This window comes from Mirounga leonina, unplaced genomic scaffold (assembly GCF_011800145.1).
Source record: "Mirounga leonina isolate KUSES-001 unplaced genomic scaffold, KU_Mleo_1.0 Mir_115, whole genome shotgun sequence".
Lineage (NCBI taxonomy): Eukaryota > Metazoa > Chordata > Mammalia > Carnivora > Phocidae > Mirounga > Mirounga leonina.
In genome coordinates this window covers 43,228,674-43,250,443 of record NW_023270268.1, presented here as the reverse complement: position 1 = coordinate 43,250,443, position 21,770 = coordinate 43,228,674, and the positions used below count along the sequence as shown (strand labels likewise).

Below are 21,770 nucleotides of genomic sequence, written 5' to 3'. Positions count from 1 at the left end.
TACAGCTTCCAGAAGCATAAGCAGGTCTAGTGTGGCTTCTCTCAGTCTGTCACTTTATTAAGACACAACAATTTGCAAGTGTTATTTAGCAGATCAGCTGGGTTCATTTCAAAGGCTAATATTTAACAGAGAGGGAAATAACCCATCCCTATCCTTTTAAAAAGTGTTTTCTATGTATTCTCAGGCAAATTGCCTAGTGTCTTCCATAGATCTCAAAGCTAGGATTCAAGGATAATTTTAGTAATGTCTTACCCTGCTTGCCTACATAATCCAAATGATCAGTTCTACAGCAGAAGGAAACTAATTCACAGTACGCTAATTTGTACCACAGACTGCATTATTTAAAGTAGTTACGTTTTTTCCTCATTTCCTGTTGCATTTTTGTGTCTGGCTGGTGGCATATGAATTAACAGTTTTCTCACTGAAATGTGACAGAAAAATATCTGCTTTACTCTATCTTCAAAATTCCTTTCAGAGCTCTGGACTCTCCTACTATTCAAAATAATGCTAGCTTAAACTTGCACTCTGTATCAGTATAAGCTAATACTAACAAGGTGTTCACTTACATAGGTATATGTAAAAACAAATGCTGATGATGTAGCAGTTAATGAAAAGCAACAGCAGGAAGATATCAGCCTCTGGAGAATTTGAAGGGTTACATGTGGAAAAGAAATGGTCAGAACCAGGGTGTTGAAGTCAGTCCCAAATTCCAGTTCCGGTGCTGACATTGGTTAGCAAAGTGGACCCCTTAGGCTCAGTGTCCGTGAAAAAAATGAAGCCAATAAGAGAACCTAGCCTATAGGGTTTGTTTGTTTCCTTGCTTTTTGGTGGATTAAGTAAGAAAATGCAGATAAAGTGACTAACTCAGTGCCTGATCCAGTAAGTGTCCAGTTAATGGATGTTGTTTTCTCTGTTGCTGTGTGTCTACATTTATAAAATAGCAATATAATACAATTGCAACAATCATAGCTACTTCTTAAGTGTTGTTGTGGGAAATTAAAGATTATGTGTATGTAATAGTACCTGGCTGTTTGCTTTGGGTTGCTTCCCAAACTGGTCTCCCAAAGTTTTCACCCATAAAACTAAACTCCAAGTTGGGAAAATTTCAAGGATGATTCATTCTTGGATTGAGATTTTTTTTTATTTTTAGCTTTTTGAGTGAGAAGATTTGCCATTTAGATGCTTTACATCTCACTTGGTTTTTTCTGATCTGCATGATGACTTAAATTTGTGAGTCTACCAGATTAAGAAGATAAAATATTGAATTGAAATAGGTAAGTAGAGACAGAAATTATTTTCAGGGAAGTTGAAAAACTGAAATTAAGAATCTGTTCGACCTCAGGGAATGGAAAGAAAAAATGTGATCGTGCTTAAAATACTATTTTCAAACCTTTCATTACTCCAGCCCTAGCAATTGAGGAAAGTTTGTTTTCCCTAAAATGCTGTATAGTAAGTATCTCCTTTCAGGAGAGAAATCTGTGGGAGAGGGATTGGAAGGAAGCTGTGACTAACTAGCTTTTTATTAGTGACCAAATACTGATTAAATTACAGGCATTATTTTAACTCCACTTGTCTTCCCAATACTATTGGGATTTAGAATTAGAATTGCTGTATTTTGCAATGAGCACTGAAGAGAACAAAGACCAGCTACTGACATACAACTAAAAAGGTTTTCCTCAGAGAAGGACTAGACTTGGCAGTTTGGCCTTTATGCAGCACTTTCCAAGGACACACTGGAGTTACAAAAGAGGTACATGCTTTCTGAAATCAGAGGCACTCACCTGGACAGAAGTCCACATCAGTTCAAACTGACTTTCATGTTTTTGTGTGAAAAAAGGAAAACCTCTCATTTAAAGTTATGTGTTGTATACTCTCAATATGTTCTCGTTCCTTGCTGGGCTGATTTTATGGAATTTCATTGATATGCGGGGTACTGGGCAATAAATTCCTGTATAGTTATCAATAAATAACCATTTGTATTATTAACTAGCCCTAGGACCTGGAAGTATACCAGAAGAAGTTGTTTTGGGGTCATATTTCAGTTTAGAGAGCCAACCACACATTGGCAGTTAAAGACTGAACCCCTACGTCTTTCTGTCAACTCAGCACAACCCCATTTCCAGGAATCTCATATCACCACCACTGTGGAAATCAGATCATCATTTCCACTTCTGAGTACATACCTTAAGACTCTCCATATATGCAAAAGAAATGTACAAAAACATTTACTGTAGCATTGTTAACCAGCCATTGGGTATTGCTTTTCTAGAATAAAGGAAGTTGCATTTTTTTTTTCTCATTCTGTTCATGATCACTTCTCATTTATTACTCTTGGGGAAGTCTCTAATAGAAGCCTGTAGGGCAGCTGGCCCATTTGGGGGAAGCATGACATCACAGATGCTTGTCTTTTCCTTGGCCCCATCTGCTAGAAATAGTTACTAAGTCCTTTGCCTATGCTGATAGGAGAGGAGCTGTAGAAAATCAAATTAGCAGGAGAGAAACTATTAGTCTTCATTTTCTTGTTTCCAACCTGCAAATACAGATTGTTAAATACACTTGTTCCCTAATCCTCATTAGGAAATCTTGAACAGTAGCAGGATAGGAAAAAAGCATGGGGATTATGAGAAAACAACACCGCTAAAATATAATGCAAAGTCAGGACTGTTCTTCTCATTCAGACTATCTTACATTTTTAGAGTTGGTTGAATTTGAAATATTTCATTAAGTAATTTTATTCCTTGTTCTATGTGGATGAATGCCGCATTTACAATCCCAAATGTATCTTTTTATTTAGAATTTTCTTTTTGTTGGACTTGGAGATAAAATAATTGAAAAGGGGTAACTAATATATGAAATCATTTTACATTTGGTGGTATCCCTGGGATTTGTTAAGGTCACCGGTATATTTGTCTAAGAAGGCAAAGCTTTCACTAAAAAGAATCTAATGGTAATGTTGTGTACCCCCAATTTTTTATTACTTGAGGAGTTTTACTTTCAGGCCCAGAGACAAGGGATTATAGGTCAGTGATAGGCAAAGTGTTTTTGGAGTAAACCAAAGGCCCCAAACAAATAAGTTGGGTGTCCAGGAGGAACTGACATCAAATGCACATTTTTAATATTTAGAGTTCAAGTTATAGCCACAGAACTAACTGTTGGGGATTGAATCACAGACCTGACTTCTTTTTAAAATCTTCCATTTTGGAAACATTTCACTACATTTCAAAGCATTTTAAGTCTTTAAATCATTTAGGTTTAAAATTCCATTTGTTTCTTCTCTTCTAGCACCCATTCTTAATGTTTCCAGTTTCTACCTATTAGTCCAGCTATCCTTCAATAACTTGATCTCTCTTTTGTTATATATTCTTCTTTTGTAGTTTCTAAGGATATTGGCCTATTTGCTGTACCTTGAATTTGCTGGCATAGTATTGCCTAGGGCCTTTGTTTTTGCTTTATGCTTTGCTTTTGCCTAGAGGAATCCTTCCCCAGATGTCCACAGAGTTCCTCCTTCCTTCTTACTAAGGAGGCTTTCTCCAAATACCCTTTTAAAACTGTACCTTCCCCTCTCATTTCTATTTCCATTCTCCATGTCATGTAACATATTGCATATTTTACTTGATTGTTTTTCTGTCTATATGCACCAGAATATAAGTTCTCTGAGGCCAGGGGTTTTTGTCTACAGCTCACACTGTCCTCAGGACTGAGAATAGTGTCTGGCATGTAGGTATCTGACAGAAATACTCCATGAATCACAGCAGAATCTGTTGCAAACTACAACCCTAAGTAGGAATAACTTGTATTTAATATCATTCTCATTCAGAAGGATTCTTACTATCATGACATTTTTTTTAAAGATTTTATTTATTTATTTGACAGAGAAAGACACAGCGAGAGAAGGAACACAAACGGGGAGTGGGAGAGGGAGAAGCAGACTCCCTGCCGAGCAGGGAGCCCGATGCGGGACTCGATCCCGGGACTCCAGGATCATGACCTGAGCCGAAGGCAGTTGCTTAACCAACTGAGCCACCCAGGCGCCCGTATCATGACATTTTATTTGATATTTTTATTTTAGGGTCTGAGGAAGAAACTTTAGGATTAACCAACTTCTAGATCACAATAGTTTTAAACTGAAATGTCCTCAAGATTTGAGCAATTAAATAAATATATGAAGCACCTTTGTAAGGCATTAGGTAACGATGGGGTCTGTGATAAACAGGAAAGTTTATATATTGCCTACTTACAGGCATTTGGATTTGAAAAATTAATTTAAAAGATAGCACTGTCTGAAGAAAATGTGTCTACCTGTGGTTTCAAAGGCCCACTTTAGCTGTCAGTACGTGGCTGACAGGACCATGAAGACATTTTCTAAGTCACATTGTTTTTTTCTACTTCTTTTTAACTATGTACTCAGGTCTGGGTATGTGCCTGACTCCACATCAGGATAGGAATACTCAACTGATCAAATCTAATTACATTTGCTTCCCAACTAAATTGTATATCACCTTCCCCTCTTGTGAGAGTTATGGCCCCTCTTGGGTCCTCAGCATCTGATTATTGCCAACCTAATTGATTTGCGACATTTCATTAATAAAGTTAACTAAAACTAATTATACATATTGAATAAAAGTTTCCTGTGAAATGAATTATTCTGTTTAGCTTAAGGGTTCTTCATTGTTAGAATGAATTGCTGAGGAGGATTGCAGAATTACTTTCTCTTGGGATACACACACACACACACACACTCAACCAATATGAGTTGATGGATAGTGACACCATAGAAACTGAAAACAGAAAAAAATTTGATTAAATATGAAAATTAAAGATGTCAAACATCTTCCTAAGAAGATAAAAATCATAAACAGTTTACTTAGATCTCTTCATTTTGAGATGTTAAATTAGGTCTGTTAAATTTGTCATATATCTTAAGGAAGCTAAAATAAAAAATTTTAATTTATTGACATTTATTGTTTTATTCATAGTATGAATTTTCTTTCACTTAATTGGTACATATTCTATTTTTCACTCTTTAATTCAGGTAGTAAGTTCTGTCTAATTCATCCATCTAATTAAGTCTAAATTCTAGCAGAAATCTAAGACGAGCTTACTACTACTTCAATTGTCCCACCAAGCTGATGTGTTGTGGGCAGTGGGTTCTCACAAATAGGTTCATTTTTAAAGCTCCCTATTTGTTCAACTGTGTATAGATAAATATGTTCTTTGTAAAATGAAGACAAGCACTCATTAATGGTTTTGGAGTCAAATAAAATATGGCTGACCTATTAGTATTACATATATCACATGAGAAGCTGTTGTCATCAGTGACTCCAATTTGCACTGCTTTCACACTGCCAAAGGAGTTTGGACTTCCTGCTTTACACTGTTAAGACAATTGTTTTATCCTCCTGCTGTGCACACTGACCATACTAGAGGGACCAGAAGCAGTGAAACGCCCATTTTGTTCTTCCTCTTTGACTTGGGAGCATCACTGAGGAGCCAAGGTTTAGGGTCTAGCTTTTACCCACTGCCTAGTTTTATCTACAGTAGCTCTGTTTGCTTTCTATGGTGACCCATGCTGTGTGTAGAAGTTTTTTGGCCTTGCCTACATGAGAGGAGGAGGAAGGCTGTTCCTGACTGGATTTTGGACTTGCAGTATGACATTCTTCTTGTTGTCCCAGAGCCTCCTAGCACTTAAGTTCTGAAAAGGTGCCCAAGACCTAGTTCCAGATAACCACCTTTTACCAGATCTGTGTTGTGTTATTACATTTCTAAGATATCTTGTACTTTCTGGAATTTAAAAAATGCTTCCTACATGTCTAAATCTTCTTAAAAGTCTTAAAAGGAATGACTAGTTGAAGGGGAAGGATGACAATATTTTTGGTACTAGTCAAAGGTTCTCCCTGCCAGCAAAACAGAACCTCCACATTTTGATGCTAATTCTTTGAACTCTTTTAATTACTAAAAATATTAACAGTAACCTAAATTTGAGTCTCCTGTATGGTCAGTTATGTGCTAAGCATACCTAGCTCTATTTTTCAAGCTTAGGAACAGTGTTTCTATGAATATACTGTAGATAATAGGTTATTTGGAGTAAACCTGTTACTCTATGAAGAAAGCTATGTTTTTGTTTATTGTAGGAACCACCCCTCAAATGACTACCCTTTGCTTTGCCTTTTTTTCATTGGTAAGACTTGGATTCATACTTGATAATTCCAAACTGGGTGCAAACTTTTATTATATATGCTTTTATTGAAAAATAATACTATTAAATGTGTAAAGGGAATACAGGCTGGATATTTATATGCTTTTCTCATAGTTATATAGCTATTTCAAATCCTTGATGCTTCGATGACTCAAAGACAAATTTGTTTTTAATTTTTTGCCTTGTGTAACACACAACCATTAGCCCAGGAACCAAATGTAATTGAATACTAGGTATAAGTGACTAGAAAGTAATTGAGACTGACATTTTAATAATGGGATCATATTAGTGGAAAAATGGTGACTAAGAACTTTCAGAATATACTATAACAGGTGGTGATCATATTAATTAAAAATTGAAAACAAACTACTGTTCTCTGTGATACATATAATTTGGAAACAAAAATAGAGACTCTAATATCTTGTGCATTTCTATAAAAAGCGAAAAAAAGAAATAAGTCATCTAATACTTATTTTGCTTGGCTCTTCAATTTCTGAAAAAAATGTTAAGTCATCTGTAGTTACGTCAATACAATTGAGACATATCTATCATTGCAGGAAAAAAATCTCACAGAATATAAAGAACAAAAAAATATGTGGGTCTTTAGAAATGATCCTACATCTTTTTTAGTTTTGTTTACTTGGAGATGTCAATGATGCAGGTAAAAATACCAACAGCTATATATTAGTTCAATATAATTGCATGTACCTCTTCTCATGATTTTTAAGTAAACAAGAACATCTAACCTTAGAAGAGTACATGAGATACTTACTACCATGTATTTTAACATGCAAATAAATAGGAAAAAGAAAAAAGGACTGTGAAAACTATATACTAAATAATGTACCGCTGAGAAAATTAGAATTAAAAAAATACTTTTTTTTTTTAAAAAGATTTTATTTATTTATTTGATGTGAAAGAGAGAGCGAGAGAGGGAACACAAGCAGGGGGAGTGTGAGAGGGAGAAGCAGGCTTCCCGCTGAGCTGGGAGCCCAATGCGGGGCTCGATCCCAGGACCTTGAGATCATGACCTGAGCCGAAGGCAGTCGCTTAACCAACTGAGCCACTCAGGCGCCCCTTAAAAAATACTTTAAAATTTCCAAATAAGTTTAAAAGAGCATAAAAATTTCTTACCAAGTAACAATGGAAGTCCATTTCAATTATTAGTAAGTTGTTTACAGCCATAGTATCCTAGAACTTTCTATGAAATGTAAATCTGTGCTGGCCAACAGTGTAGCCATTAATTATATGTGTCTATTGGAATACTTGAAATGTGGCTAGCACAACTGAGGAACTGAATTTTTAATTTCACTTAATGATAATTAATTTACATTTACATTTGAATAGCCACACATGGCACATGACTACCATACTGGACAGTGCAGGTCTACAGATTTTAAGTCACTGAATATGGTCTTTATTTATTCTTTTAAATGTCCTGGTTTTCCTCATTTGTCCTAAGTAGATTTCAACTTAAATTCTTTTGGTCCTGTTAAACAAGCTCTGAAGTGCTGTTTACACATTACTGGTTTAAATCAATAAGAGGTCAGAGTTCTTTAGTTGTAAGTTGGTAAAATGGGCACTGCAACGTTCAGAAACTCTGAACACACCTTTTGTATTTCAGTAGAGTGCCCATGGATTGGGATGGGGCGCTAGAGATTATTTTACAAGAAACCAAAAGCAAAGTTGCTAGTTAGTGGCAGAATTGGTGTAGCATCAGTTCTTTAACCAACAAAAAATAACTTCTTTGAATTAAGCATGTTTTGCCTATTCATCTGTAACTTAATGGTTTGAAAAGTTTAAGATTATAGTGTTTTTTTTTCACTGTTTTGTTATTTGTAAGCAAAACATCGTATTATTTTGAAAGTTTTGCTACAAATGTGTGACTGTTAGAAACTGAGAGCTTCCAAAACAGGAGAAGGGAGGCTGTTCACAGAATCAGTTCCATCAGGAACCTCCCCCCCCCCCCCCCCCCCCCCCCCCCCCCCGATCACTGTCTTGCTTCTTCTGTTATAAGGCTGATGGAATATTATGGACAGAGTTCCTTCTGTTCAGGACTCTTTGGATGTAAAATAAAGCTTCCTATTTAGGACATATATTTCAATGTACTTTTTCTAGAGCTGGATTTTTGCTGAAAACATGTATAGCCCAGATTTCTAAGCTTAACTACACCTCGAAAAAGCAAACAAAAAACCCCCCAAACCTAAAGATTTCCAGTGACAGAACTCTGTAGAATGTTACTATTTTTGTCTCCAAGATTAAAGCAATCCTAAATAGTTTCCTAATACCACCGTGGAGTGCTTCCAGCAACTGTTTTGCATTTGCCAACGGAACAAAGAAGAATAAAATCACCTCTAACATTTGTCTACCCACTCACCACCTATCCTATCTATCTTATGCTTTGATAAAATGTAATCACAATATATTGAGAAGGGGACAAGCTATTCTCTTTATTCTCCCTGGAGGGACTAGGGAGTGTCTCCCCTGTTAATTTAGGAGGTCGAGGACTTGTTCTTTGAGCTGAGTTATTGTGAGGAGAAAAAAATCTTTTAATCTGGAAAATCCAGGAGTCTTTTTATGAAAAATATCAGGCAGGGCCACATGACAGGAAATAGAAGGACAGAGCAGTCTCTGATTACCAACGCTGCCCCTTCAGATTCTGAGTGTAATGCCCAGCTGCATGACTCCATGGGATTCATACCTACTAGAGAGCTAGACTGTAGGTATTAAAGGGTACCTTGTCTCCAATTCCACATTGCCCTTCTGCCTATATCTTACAGGAGTAAGGGAAACTTTTGAAAGAATGAGACTCAGAGACATCTGGATTTTCTGAAGGTGAGCAGGTCAAGTTTTAAGGTTTATGGTCCTTGGACATATGGTCTTTGGACATGTGCTTCTGGAAGTGAGTGCCTCATAGAGCCCAAATCCCCCATTGGGTGGCTGAGGAGAGAACACAATCATTTCTTTCCTGGTTCTCTGAAAGCCCTACATAGTATGAAGAACAATCCACCACTGGCCACAAGGAGGTCCTTGCCAAGGGGTTGCAAATCTCTCACATGGTTTACATTAATAGATGGATATCATGGTAATTCTAACATTGTTTACATTTAAAATTATATAAATATATATGTTCTTAAGCTGCATAAAAGGGATGAGATAAGACTGGAATTTCATTCTTTTCTGCTTCCTCTGTTTCTATCTCTAGACAATGGTGTATGTGGCTTCTTGTGCTACCTCCACTGTTGACATATTAGAGAAAAACCACTGACAGATAGAGTGCTATAGGTGTAAGACATGTTACCTGGATGCAGAACTTCTGGGATGGCTTTCGTGTCTTATTCAGATGAAACCCCAGCCATTTGAGACCAATTTATCATGTATTCAATCTGAAAAGAAAAAAGATTAATGGGATTCACTGAATATGGTCAGATTTTCATTTTTTAATTGACAGAGTAAGTATTAACACTACATCTGGAATGTGTTTTTGAAGGGAATGAAACCGTTTGGCCCATATCAAGGATGTGTTTGTCCTTATGGAGAGTTAGGCTGTACCAAGTGGCAGTCTGTCATGAGATTTCATCTTCTTCCTGGTTATAGTCAACATCTTCCCCCATACCCTTGTAGATACACACTAGAGGAGAAAAACAATGTTTTTGGGTAAAATAGTGCAATCTTATTCTAAGACACTTCTGTAGACATAACTACTAATATAAGAAATATCATAATAGATTACTTACTTGTGAATCTATAAACTTTGATGATTCTTTTTAATATAAACCTATATAAGCGTTATTGCACAAGAATTGAAAAAAAAATCTTTTTAAGAGATCTTTTTTTCTGTATGTCTGTTTTTGTTTCTCAGTGTAGTGATACATGCTTGTGGCATAAATGTCAAGTTATAAAAGAGTATAAAAATAAAACTTCATGTCTCCTAGCCTTCTGTAATGGTCTCTCAGTTCCACTTCCTAGAGGTACTTACTACTAACACTTCCATATGTATCCTTTTAGGACTTTTATTTTATTTATTTTATTATTTTTTAAAGATTTTATTTATTTGACAGAGAGAGAGAGGGATCACAAGTAGGCAGAGTGGCAGATAGAGGTAGAGGGAGAAGCAGGCTCCTCACTGAGCAGGGAGCCCGATGCGGGGCCCGATCCCGGGATCCTGGGATCATGACCCGCGCCGAAGTCACACGCTTAACCGACTGAGCCACCCAGGCGCCCCCTTTTAGGACTTTTAAAAAAGCACACACATGCATACAAATGTGTATATCCATATTTTTTCATTTTATACATCATACTATTCTGCTCTTTGCTTTTTTGTTAAACTTAATATGGCTAGAACTATCTATACTGTATACATACATCTGCCTCATTTATTTTGATGACTATACAATATTTCATTCATTGCACTGATACATGATGATTTATTCAACCAGGCCCCTATTACTGGGCCTTACGGCCTTCTTTTTTTTCAGTTTCCCTTTTTGGCTGCTTAAGAACATGCCTCAATGATCCTATTTATACATATGCATTTTTTAAAGCTATATATCAGTAGAAAAGTTTCAAAATGATTGTTAAAGCAAACTGTATAGTCCATGTTTTTGAGAGATACTTAAAAAATGTCCTCTATAAAGGTTATACCAATATATGATGCTAACAACCTGGCTTTTATCAAATCTCAAATTTTTTTCTTAGTTTGATAAATGAAAAGTATGTATTTGTCTTGATTTGCATTTCTTTAATTATGAATGAAGTTGAGTTTATTTTTTTATTTTTTGTAGTTATTCTTATACTAGTTTTCCCAGTAATGGCCTTTGCTCATTTTTCAATTGGGTCGTTCACTGTTTCTCATTTTAAAGAGCTTATGTTATGTTAGGGAAACTAGCATTTTACATGTAATGTGTGGCAAATAGCTTTCCCAAGTTCCTGTTTATCTTTTGACTTTGTTTATGGTCCTTTTTACTATATGATCATTTTAATTTTTTATGTAGCCAAATTAACCAGTAATTTTCATTATGGATTTGGGGGACATATTTAAGTAAGAAATTTTTTAAATCTGAAGAGTTATTCAAAAAGACAATAGGTATAGTATAGGTTACTTTTTAAACCACAATGTATACCAACTTTAATATAACATTCTTATTTGGAATGATTTTGGCATTAGAAGAATCTCTTTTTAGCCCTGCATTTCAGTGGTTTTGTTGTTATGGCAATAAGACATTTCCCACAAGATTATTTCTCTTACAAGAAATACCACCATGGTATAAACCTTGTGAACTCCTGTAAGGCACTAGTGTATCTTAGGAAAAAAAAAAAATCAGAGAAAGCGTCGGATTTGCCAGTATCCTTCTCTACAGAGTTAGTAGCAGTTGTCTAAAGATCCGAAATCTAGAGTTAGTTGGAGGGAGAGTAATAGATATTCTGAGACAAACAGAAAGTAAGAAGTATAAAAGTAATAGAGATTTTGAAAGCACATACCAAAAAATAAGGGAAAGAAAAAAGTCACTTTTGATCTTAGCCTTGATCTTAATAACTCTTAAAAGATTTTAAGATTTGTTATATATTTTTCCTAGTCTTATCTGGTTTACAAAGATGCAGACATTTAAAAAATATATCAGTGATTTTAACCACACATCAGTGCTAGTGTAACTATTTTCATTAGAATACCAATGACCCAATAAGGCCATAATGGCAGCTTGACAAGAATCTCCCAAACACACACACACACACACACACACACACACACGTTGGATCACTCTCATGATTTATGTTTTTATATTGCTCTATTCACTTATGATTATCTTTCCTTGCTATTAAATATTATTAAATATGTAAAAATGACTATATAATGTCCCATCATATGGCTTAATCTAATAGGAACTTAAAAGAATAGATTTGTGGTTCTCTTAAAAATTTATTCGATTAACCCAGTAGATCAAATGCCAGAACACATTCAAGAAATCATTACGTAGGAATCACATCCGATTCTTTTCCATTCCTGATAAAGTAGCAGCAATTAACTGTGTGAAGGTTAAGGGCTGGGATCCATCATGGTACAATGTGTTTTATGTGAAGTGGCATCATTTGAACAGAAAGATTACTAAAGCTCGGTTAATGGAATATTCTTGTTCTAGTGGCATACTACACAGATTTAGAAGCATGTAAAATGCATTTGAATTGGATAACGAGAAGAGTTTGGGTCAAAAAGTGAAGAAAAGTGTATGTGATGATAAAGGTATAAATGTATGACGTTTACTGGGAGAAATGCTATGTTTTTCAGTTTATTTAGAAGAAAACCTGGTGCAGATTCTGTGCAGCGCCAGTCACGAGTATTTGGGCTCAGTGAGACCAGCAGGACTGTAAAGGGTCATAAGAGAATCACTGGTATTTGATCATTTATTAGCTCTAAGGAATTCTGCTGCTATGTGCAGTATGTCTCCTGGGCACTCCCGCCCTGCTAGGCCCGTACAACTTGGCATTATGGCAGCCCTGGGTTCATTGTGTCCTAAGCCATAAGTTACAGATTAGACACTGTACTGTTAGTGCTACCTAAAGTTCCAGATCTAAGCAGCTGGTGAAGTTCCATCTCCCAAGGAAGTCCCTTTATCACTGGGAAAATTGTAGCTGCTCAGTCATGTTGACACACCTCTCCTCTCAAACATGATCACAGGGAACCCAGACTCACCTCTGTCTTTTGATCAACATCAATGAGCCCCTGTCAGAACAACAGGCTTTTGGACAGATCCAACTGACAGCTCTTGGAGAATCTACATGCACTAGGAGAAATTGTTCAGAGGCTTAATCATCTGGGGAGTCACTGGCTTAAAAGAAGTCACCATTTGCTTGCCGACTGATTGATTAGTAACTATATTCAACTAGTTTTGTGAACCATGCTTGTAGATAAATGTTCATATTAAAGCTGAAAGAGTGTTCTATAATTTGAGTTGGAAGGCTGAATAATTTGTGTAGGTAGGGAATCACTTGTTCAAGAGAAAACTTTTTTTTTTAATAGCATCAGAACACCAAAAGGTAAAAAGAGTAAATTTTAGGTAAGTTATGAGAAAACACAGAGATATCAAATCTTAAGTTTTAAATAATGAGCTGTTATAGTTTTAGTATTTATTTTCCAACTAAAGAAGGAATTTCTAGAATCCTTTATTATTGCACTTAAAGGTAAGAGGACAGGCAAATGTTTAAAATGGAATAGATCTTGTTTTTTTTCGATGAAACAGAACTTGATTTCAAATTATAATGTTAAGTAAATTCTCAAATAATTAGGAGGCCTTAAAAAGCAGGCAGCCAAATGTAGATAGTGTGGGGTGGCAGCTAAAAGCACAGGAATCAAAATTCCTGTGTTTAAATCTTTACCAGTTACCACATTTGGGTGAGTTACTTATCTCATTATTACTCAGTATCCTAATCTATAAAATGAGGATAAAGCAGTACCTATTTCATAGGGATGTTGTGAGGATTAAATAAAAACAATACTAAAGGCTGAATGTGTTTGGCATATTACCTGTGCTCAATAAGTGTTAGCTTTATGTCAAAATGTTAGTTTATTAAAAAGCCAATAAAATAACCTCTAGGTAATCATTCTATTTTTTAAAAGATTTTATTTATTTATGAGAGAGAGAGCAAGAGAGTGCACAAGCATGAGCAGAGGGAGGGGCGGAGGGAGAAGCCAACTCCCCCTTGAGCAAGGAGCCCTGTGGGGCTGGATCCTAGGACCCTGGGAAATGACCTGAGCTCAAGGCAGAGGCTTAACTGCTGAACCACCCAGGTGCCCTAGGTAATCATCCTAAACAAGGCCTAGGTGTTATACACTTGGACTCCTCTAACTTCACTGTGCATTTGAATCACCTGAGGATTTTGTTAAAATGCAGATTCTTATTCAATGGGTCTGGGTTGAGTCGGAAAGTCTGCATTTCTAACAAGCTCCCACATGATGCCCATGATGCTGATCTTTGCCTTGACACTTGAGGTAATTGTGGATGGTTGCTCCTAATTTATAGTACAGTGGTTCTCAGTAGGGGCAATGGGAATAAGTAAAGTTTAGACAACATATACGGATTTAAAATGCCTCCCAGGTAATTGTAGCATGCTTGCCTTACCTTTTCCCTAATGCCCTAAGAACCACTGATTTGCCATTTCAACTTTTATTCTGTTTCTCCTTTTCTTACTCTTTCCTCTACTTTCCCCTTGCCTTTACAGCTTTAGACTAAAAAATAGTAGTTAGTTCCCCAATTAGTAAGAGTAAAGCATCAATTTCAAGTCATTTTATTGTGTCTAATAGGATACTATACTCAAGGAGGTTAGGAAAATTGTTCCTCCCTAGTGTATCTCTTCTAAAATATAGGGATCTGAAAAATGTATTTAACATTTTCCATGGCTTTAGCTGAAAACAAATAATAAGCAAGCAAGAAAGTGATTTGTGGAGCATTTAGTATTGGATGTGGTGCATATATTATCAAAGGAGGTATACTCCCTTAAGGAAGGGAAAGTTGTGGAAGTGGCTGGAATCAAACAATGTGACCACATTAGACATTTCACCTGGTATGAAAAGTAGGACGGAAGGAGGCTTGTTTTTTTTTTTTTTAAAAGATTTATTTATTTATTTGAGAGAGTGAGAATGAGAGAGAGTACATGAGAGGGGGGAGGGTGAGAGGGAGAAGCAGGCTCCCCGCTGAGCAGGGAGCCTGATGCGGGACTCGATCCCGGGACTCCAGGATCATGACCTGAGCCAAAGGCAGCCGCCCAACCAACTGAGCCACCCAGGCGCCCGAGGCTTGTTTTAAAATGGCCTCCCACCCCAGTGTCACGGAGATGCCTGGAGAGACTCATATCCAAATATGTACTCAGCTTGACCAACATCTCTCTAGGCCAAAGACCATTTTTATACTTGAGTATTCTTAAGGAGCTAATATCACTCAGATCCATAGTAATTCCTCTGTAATATCTTCTATTGTTGATACATTTCATACATACAATTCTTTATTTTCCAAGGTGGATAGAGGAGCTTTGATTAATATTAATTGGTAAATATCTAAAGACATCGTAGAGAGCAAATTAGCAATCATAAACTATTTTATTTTTTAAAAAAGATTTTTATTTATTTATTGAGAGAGCGAGAGAATGAGAGCGTGAGAGGGAGGAGGGTCAGAGGGAGAAGCAGACTCCCAGCCCGACTCTATCCCGGGACTCCAGGATCATGAGCTGAAGGCAGTCGCTTAACCAACTGAGCCACCCAGGTGCCCCCATAAACTCTTTTTAATAGTACACAATCATATGTGTGTTCTCCAGTATTCTCACTCTGAAGTTAACCATTCAAAGTACTTAAATCCACTGATATAAATAAGTTTTAACATCATTTGGTGAAGAATAAAACAGCTTATATGTGTATAAAGTGAACAAGAAATCATATAAAACTTGACCCAAACTGAATGATTATTAATTCCATGATTTAAAATTTTAAGGACATTTAGACTTAGGACTTGGAATATGAAGGCACAATGTGATTGGGAAAAACAAAGCATACCCCATTTCTTCACCCATTTTCTAAACTATTAAATGTTAGAAAAGTAATTAAATGTGAGACTAGCAACACAATTTAAAATAGTCTTAGATATAGGAAGGAAACTGGTAATCTCTGGCAAATTCTAGACATTTATTTCTACTTAAGACATTTGGATGATGCACCTATTTAGGAACCAGACAAATAAAAACTTCTAAATTGAGCTATAAGAATAATGTAAAATACAGAAGTCATGATATTTACAGCATATAGTGAATTCTGTCAGTAAAATATTTGAAAGATTGATTTTAACTCTCAAAGGAATTGTTTTCCCTTGTGACCATCTGCTACAGAGAATAAAAAATCAGATAGCAAAACTTTCAATGTTAATACAATGACTAATATCAAGATTCACTTGTCATTTCTATGACTATACTTTGTTTTCTATTTCCAATTGTCAAATTTCTCATTAAAATAACCACTGACTAATAAAACATTTGGCAAATGTATAACTCATGTATAGCTCTTTAGTTGTTGATTTTTTTGTTTTTTTGGCTGTGATTTATTTTGGATGTATTTTAGAGCTTTAATAGGGTAACAGTAGTTATTTGTCAAATCAGTTGACTATTACCTTAAATCCCTATAGACACTCCTTGATTTAAGATAGCTTTATATATTAAGTCATCGAAAAGTTGAATTTTGGTAGTTAAAATTCATATAATTAATAAAAAAAGTAAAATGACAGCTAAATTTAGGCTGGAAGTGGAACAAAACTTACTTTTGCTTATGGGAACTTTGATACGCTATTTTAATAAGTAACTACATGGCAAGGAACACAAACCATGCAATCCAGTGACTTTAGGCAGTTTTGAAAGGGATGGCTTAGAACTATTTTGAAGAAAAATAATAGCACTTTTCAGTGGCGATGAGTTTAAAAGGTGATTTGTCCAGTTTACTAGATAACATGGGAGAAGAGCATTCCTAACCTGGCCTTGACTGCTTTGTCATAGTTTGCCTGTCTGGCTCTATATTTGTTATTTGCCACAATGTGTCTTTAAGACAGCTTTCTAATCTTTACAACACTTGGATTTACTTCAAACATCTAAATAAAATTCTTAATTTGCTAGCTTACTTGGGAGACTCTCTGGCATAGCCCAGTCATGACTGAGCAGGCAAAGCACTAGGTAAACTAATGAGTGTGGGGCTAAAGGCTGGGAGCCTGCATCAGGCAGCCAAAACATACAGGTGTTATGGGACTTAGTCTAGGTTCCTGTAACAAATTTGAAAACAAAATACAGCAAATCTGTTATTTGCTTGAAAAGGATGTGGTGGCACAGATAAAACTACAGAAAACATGCATCATACATTTAAACTATTAGATTTAGACTTCTCTCAGCTAAGTATTTTACCGGGGCTTTGGGTAAGTAGCAGATTAAATTTTCTTTCACTCTTTTTCCTCCTGCATAGGGCAAATAATTAGTGATGGTAGCAACAACAGTAATAAGCAGCTGCAACAAACCAAAAAATGTACACATACACACACACACACACACACACTTCTTACTTCAAACTAGAAAAAAAAAAAAACCACAGTGTAAGAAACCTGAACAATCCACAGATTATTTCTTTTTTGAACACTGAACCAGGGTTAGAGAGTGACAGGAAAGATTTAGGCTTAGAACTCTTGGGATGGGGAGCATTGGCGAAGCAAAAGTGACTGAAAGGCACTTTATACATCTCAAGGAAGCTAAGTCTTCCTTTGGCATCAGTGGAACCAGTGGAAGAAAACCAGCTTTCTTCTGAGTTGGATGATGGAGCATTTGATTCAGTTTAAGTCAAAGAAGAGCCTTACCAGAAATGGAGGTTTCATGATGGGCACAAAGAACAATGAAGTCAGAAAAAAAAAAAAAAAGAGACAGAGGAGATGACAGATTTGACACTAATAACTGTGAAACTTTAATAAATGCTGAGACCTGGCAACTGGGGGTACACTCCCTGAGTACATAAACCAGGTTATGGGAACTGCCAGCCATAATCTGGGGGGGAGGGAGTTGGACTTTTGGAGCCAGCCCTGGAAACGCAATGATTTTCAGAATAGATAATTTACCAGGACAGTTATTTAAAGAGTTTTGAGAGGGCGCCTGGGTGGCTCAGTTGGTTGAGCGACTGCCTTCGGCTCAGGTCATGATCCTGGAGTCCCGGGATCGAGTCCCGGGATCGAGACCCGCATCGGGCTCCCTGCTCGGCAGGGAGTCTGCTTCTCCCTCTCCCACTCCCCCTGCTTGTGTTCCCTCTCTCGCTGTGTCTGTCTCTGTCAAATAAATAAATAAAATCTTTAAAAAAAAAAAAGAGTTTTGAGAGTCCCAAACATGGGCTAAATGGGTAATTATTTTAGACTATTATTTTTTAAGCAAATAACTAGGAAACAAAAGGAATCAAGGAATTTTATCACTGGAGGGAACCTCAAGGGCAGGGACCTGAGGTTCAGAGTTGTGAAATAACTCTCCTAATAGTACACAGCCATTTAAGTGGGTCTCCCCATTCCCTGCTCCTGGCGCTTCCCTGCCCCTCCACTGTCTGCCTGTGAGGGTGGCAGAATCCACCACAACCTAACTAGAGATTATCTATGTGGGGTCTTTAGAGCTAGGGAAGCACAGCAGGAGACAGAGAAGCAGTTTGTTAGAGAAGACTTACAAAAGGTTACAGCTTATGCTAAAGGAAATAAACCAGGACATTCAGATGGTATCTACCAAGTGAATCATGTTGGGGATGAGGTACCTTTAGGAGAAACAATTTGCTCAACAAAGTTATAAAACGGAACGGTCCAATCCCAGATTTCTTACATCCCTCACTGTTACTTTCTCTTCTCTGAATGACATTAGAAATAAATGTAGCTAAGTCACAAATTCGATCCCAGGAGAACAGGAGCACCCAAACTTTTACTGAGAAGAGAGGGCTTTGAGGGCCTGTCATGGACTTCTGATACACCACCAGAAAACAAAGAAAAGGTAAAGAAACCCCAGCTGGGTTTAATAGCGGGGTCTCTACTAGCTGCGCAAAGACAATGGGGCAGGGTACGCTTTGGGAAAGACGTGCTGAGGTCTTGGGGAGAAGTAGCAGGCTGGCAGTGTAGAAAGACTGGGCTGCAGTTAAGAGAATTGAAGAATGGGATGCTAGGAGGTGGTGTGGAGGAAGGGAGCCAAAAAGAGCTTCTCTTACAAACGTGTACAGGCCAGGGCTGTGGGGATTGGGGTGTGGAGACGCCCCGGCTTCTCCCCCTTGCCAATCTGATGAATCAAAGGGCACCTGGGAACACCTGAAGGTGGAAGAGTTTGCTCCAGGTGGGGGCGGTGTCCAGTACCAAGGACCCATCAGTATGGTTTGCAGGGAGGGGTGAGGGGGAAATGAGCTGTGCTGGGGTGTTGCCTTGGAAGCGGAGGGGGAGGTTGGGGACACTCTGAACTTCACCTTAGAAATAGCACAACTTTTAAATGGACGCCCCGCGGAGTTATACCGGCGTCTCACTCAAGACAGTGAAAGGACAAGAGTTGGTGAAAAGCCTCGGGAAGAAAGTTTACGTGGTTGCATCCCAGTTCTGAAGATATCTTGCTTGTCCTCAAAAGAGTCTGGTCAAATCGGAATGAAATTTTGGGGGCACGCAGCGAACAGTCTCAAATTGTTCCCTGCAACCCAGGCGCCCCTCACCTGATTTGGGGAAGGGCGGCCAGTTCCCGGTGGGCGCCGGCCAGAACTAAGCTCGCTCTCTCCTTCGTCCCCGGGAGCCTACCAGCACAGCACCCGCAGTTAGGACGCCTTGACATGAAACTGATCGGCCCCGCCCCACAGCCCCCAAACCCGGCATGGGAGTCGGTGTCGACTCACCCGCGCCCAGGGCGCTGAGCCCAGGTCGGACCGCAAGCTGGCAGCGCTGGTGCGGGGCTTCCTCCCGCCGCTTCCGCGTCCCTGCGGTGCGCCCTCACTCCTGGGGTTCGCTTGGGCTGCTCCCCATCAATCACCGCCCTAGCACGACAGAGCTGCTAGCCGTGCCTGTCGCCACTGCCTGGGGCCCTGGCTGACAAGAGCTGGAATCATCCGCGGTGAGGCAGCTCTGAATTTATAGCGAGGGGCGTTGCTCCTCCGTAGGTTCCAGGGACGAGGCACTGTTTTGCATTCTCTCCTCCTCCGCTCCGCCTCTGGAGACCCTCTTGGCCCAACCTCCTCCCCCTCCAGATGCTGACGGAAGCGGGAGGATGCCACAATCGTACCCCAGTGTCACCTATCAGATCTGTGCGCACGTGGTTCGGAACTCTGCATTGGGGAGGGTCGCGAAATGGGAGAGAGCTGGGGGAACAGGAGAAACAGTTCACGCCCGAAATAAATGTTTCCCAACTATTTTTTTTTTTAAACTTGGAAAACTTTTTAAGGAGGAATTAGTGAACTTCTCTTTCCTGTAACTCAAACTTTGACAATACTGTTGTGGATCATAGATACCATATATTAATTTCAGGTTTACAGAGTGAAAGGCTGGACATTTATGGCCTCCTATTGGACATGCTATCAGAGTGCATGTTTAAAAGTATAAAAATAGAAAAAGTTAAAGAACAAAATATGACCGAATATTTAAGGAAGAATTAATAGAATTTCCTCACAAGCTATTCCAAAAAACAAAAGAGGATCACTTCCCAACCCTTTAGTATCAGGCCAGTATTGCCCTGATACTAAAACCAGATAAGACATCAGAAGAAAAGACAACTCAGATAAATATCTCTTATGAATGTAGGTAAAAATCCTCGACAAAATATTAACAAATTGAATACAGTAACCTATAAAAACAATTATACACCATGATCAAGGGAGATTTATCCCAGGAATGCAAGATTAGTTTCCTGAAAGTCAATTGTTGTAATACATCATATCAGTAGAATAAAGGACAAAAACCACAGGATCATCTTAATAAATCAGAAAAAGCTTTGACAAAACTCAACACCCTTTCATGATAAAAGTACTCAACAAACTAGGACTAGAAAGGAACTTAATCTGTAAAGTCCATCTGTGAAAAACTAACATCTTACTTAATGGTGAAAGACTGAATGTTTTTGTATCTAAGATCAAGAATAAGGTAAGAATGGGGGCGCCTGGGTGGCTCAGTCGTTAAGTGACTGCCTTCGGCTCAGGTCATGATCCTGGAGTCCCTGGATCGAGTCCCACATCGAGTCCCACATCGGGCTCCCTGCTCGGCGGGAAGCCTGCTTCTCCCTCTCCCACTCCCCCTGCTTGTGTTCCTTCTCTCGCTGTGTCTCTCTCTGTCAAATAAATTAAAAAAAAAAAAAAAAAAAAAGAATAAGGTAAGAATGTTAGCTCTCCTCATTTCTATTCAACATTGTGCTACAAGTTCTAGCCAGCTCAATTGGGCAAGAAAAAGAGATAAAAGTCATCTAGGTTAGAAAGGAAGTAAAAGTATTTTTATGTGCAAATGACATGATCTTGCATTTAGAAAATCCTAAGGAATCAATTAAAAAACTATTAGAGCTAATAGGCATGTTCAGCAAGGAACAGTCCAGAAATGAAATGAGAAAAAAAATTGCATTTACCATAGATCAAAAAAATAAAATACTTAGGAATAAATTTAACTAAAAAGGTGTAAAACTGGTATTCTGAAAACCATAAAACATTGAAAGAAATTAAATTAGACCTAAACAAATGGAATGACATTCTATGTTCATGGATTGGAAGACTTAATATTGTTAAAATGGCAATAATCTCCCCATAACGTACAGATTAAACACAATCTCAATCAAAATCCCAACAAGCTGTTTTTGAAGAAATTAAGATGATCCTGGAATTCATATGGAAGTGCGAGAGACCCAGAATGTCCAGAACAATCCTGAAGAAGAAGAGCAAAGTTGGAGGACTCACATTCCTGATTTTAAAATTTACTGTGAAGCTGTAATAACTTAAGCAGGGTTTTACTGGCATAATGATTGATATACATTTCAATGGAATATAATTGAGTCCAGAAATTCTAGCATATTCTGGTCAATTGATTTTCGATAAAGGCAC

At 37.8% G+C, this 21,770-nt stretch overlaps 1 protein-coding gene across 1 annotated transcript in view; it reads right to left on the bottom strand.

Moving 5' to 3' along the window:
- Positions 1–19,923, bottom strand: part of AGTR1 (angiotensin II receptor type 1) — a 47,372-nt gene extending 27,449 nt beyond the window's left edge. Inside the window, exons 1-2 of the mRNA XM_034996490.1 lie at positions 19,593–19,923; positions 9,498–9,582 (exon numbers count right to left, since the gene is read on the bottom strand). The gene's annotated coding sequence lies outside the window, so the exon portion shown is untranslated. The remainder of the gene's footprint in view (positions 1–9,497; positions 9,583–19,592) is intronic.
- Between the last annotated feature and the right edge of the window lie 1,847 nt (positions 19,924–21,770).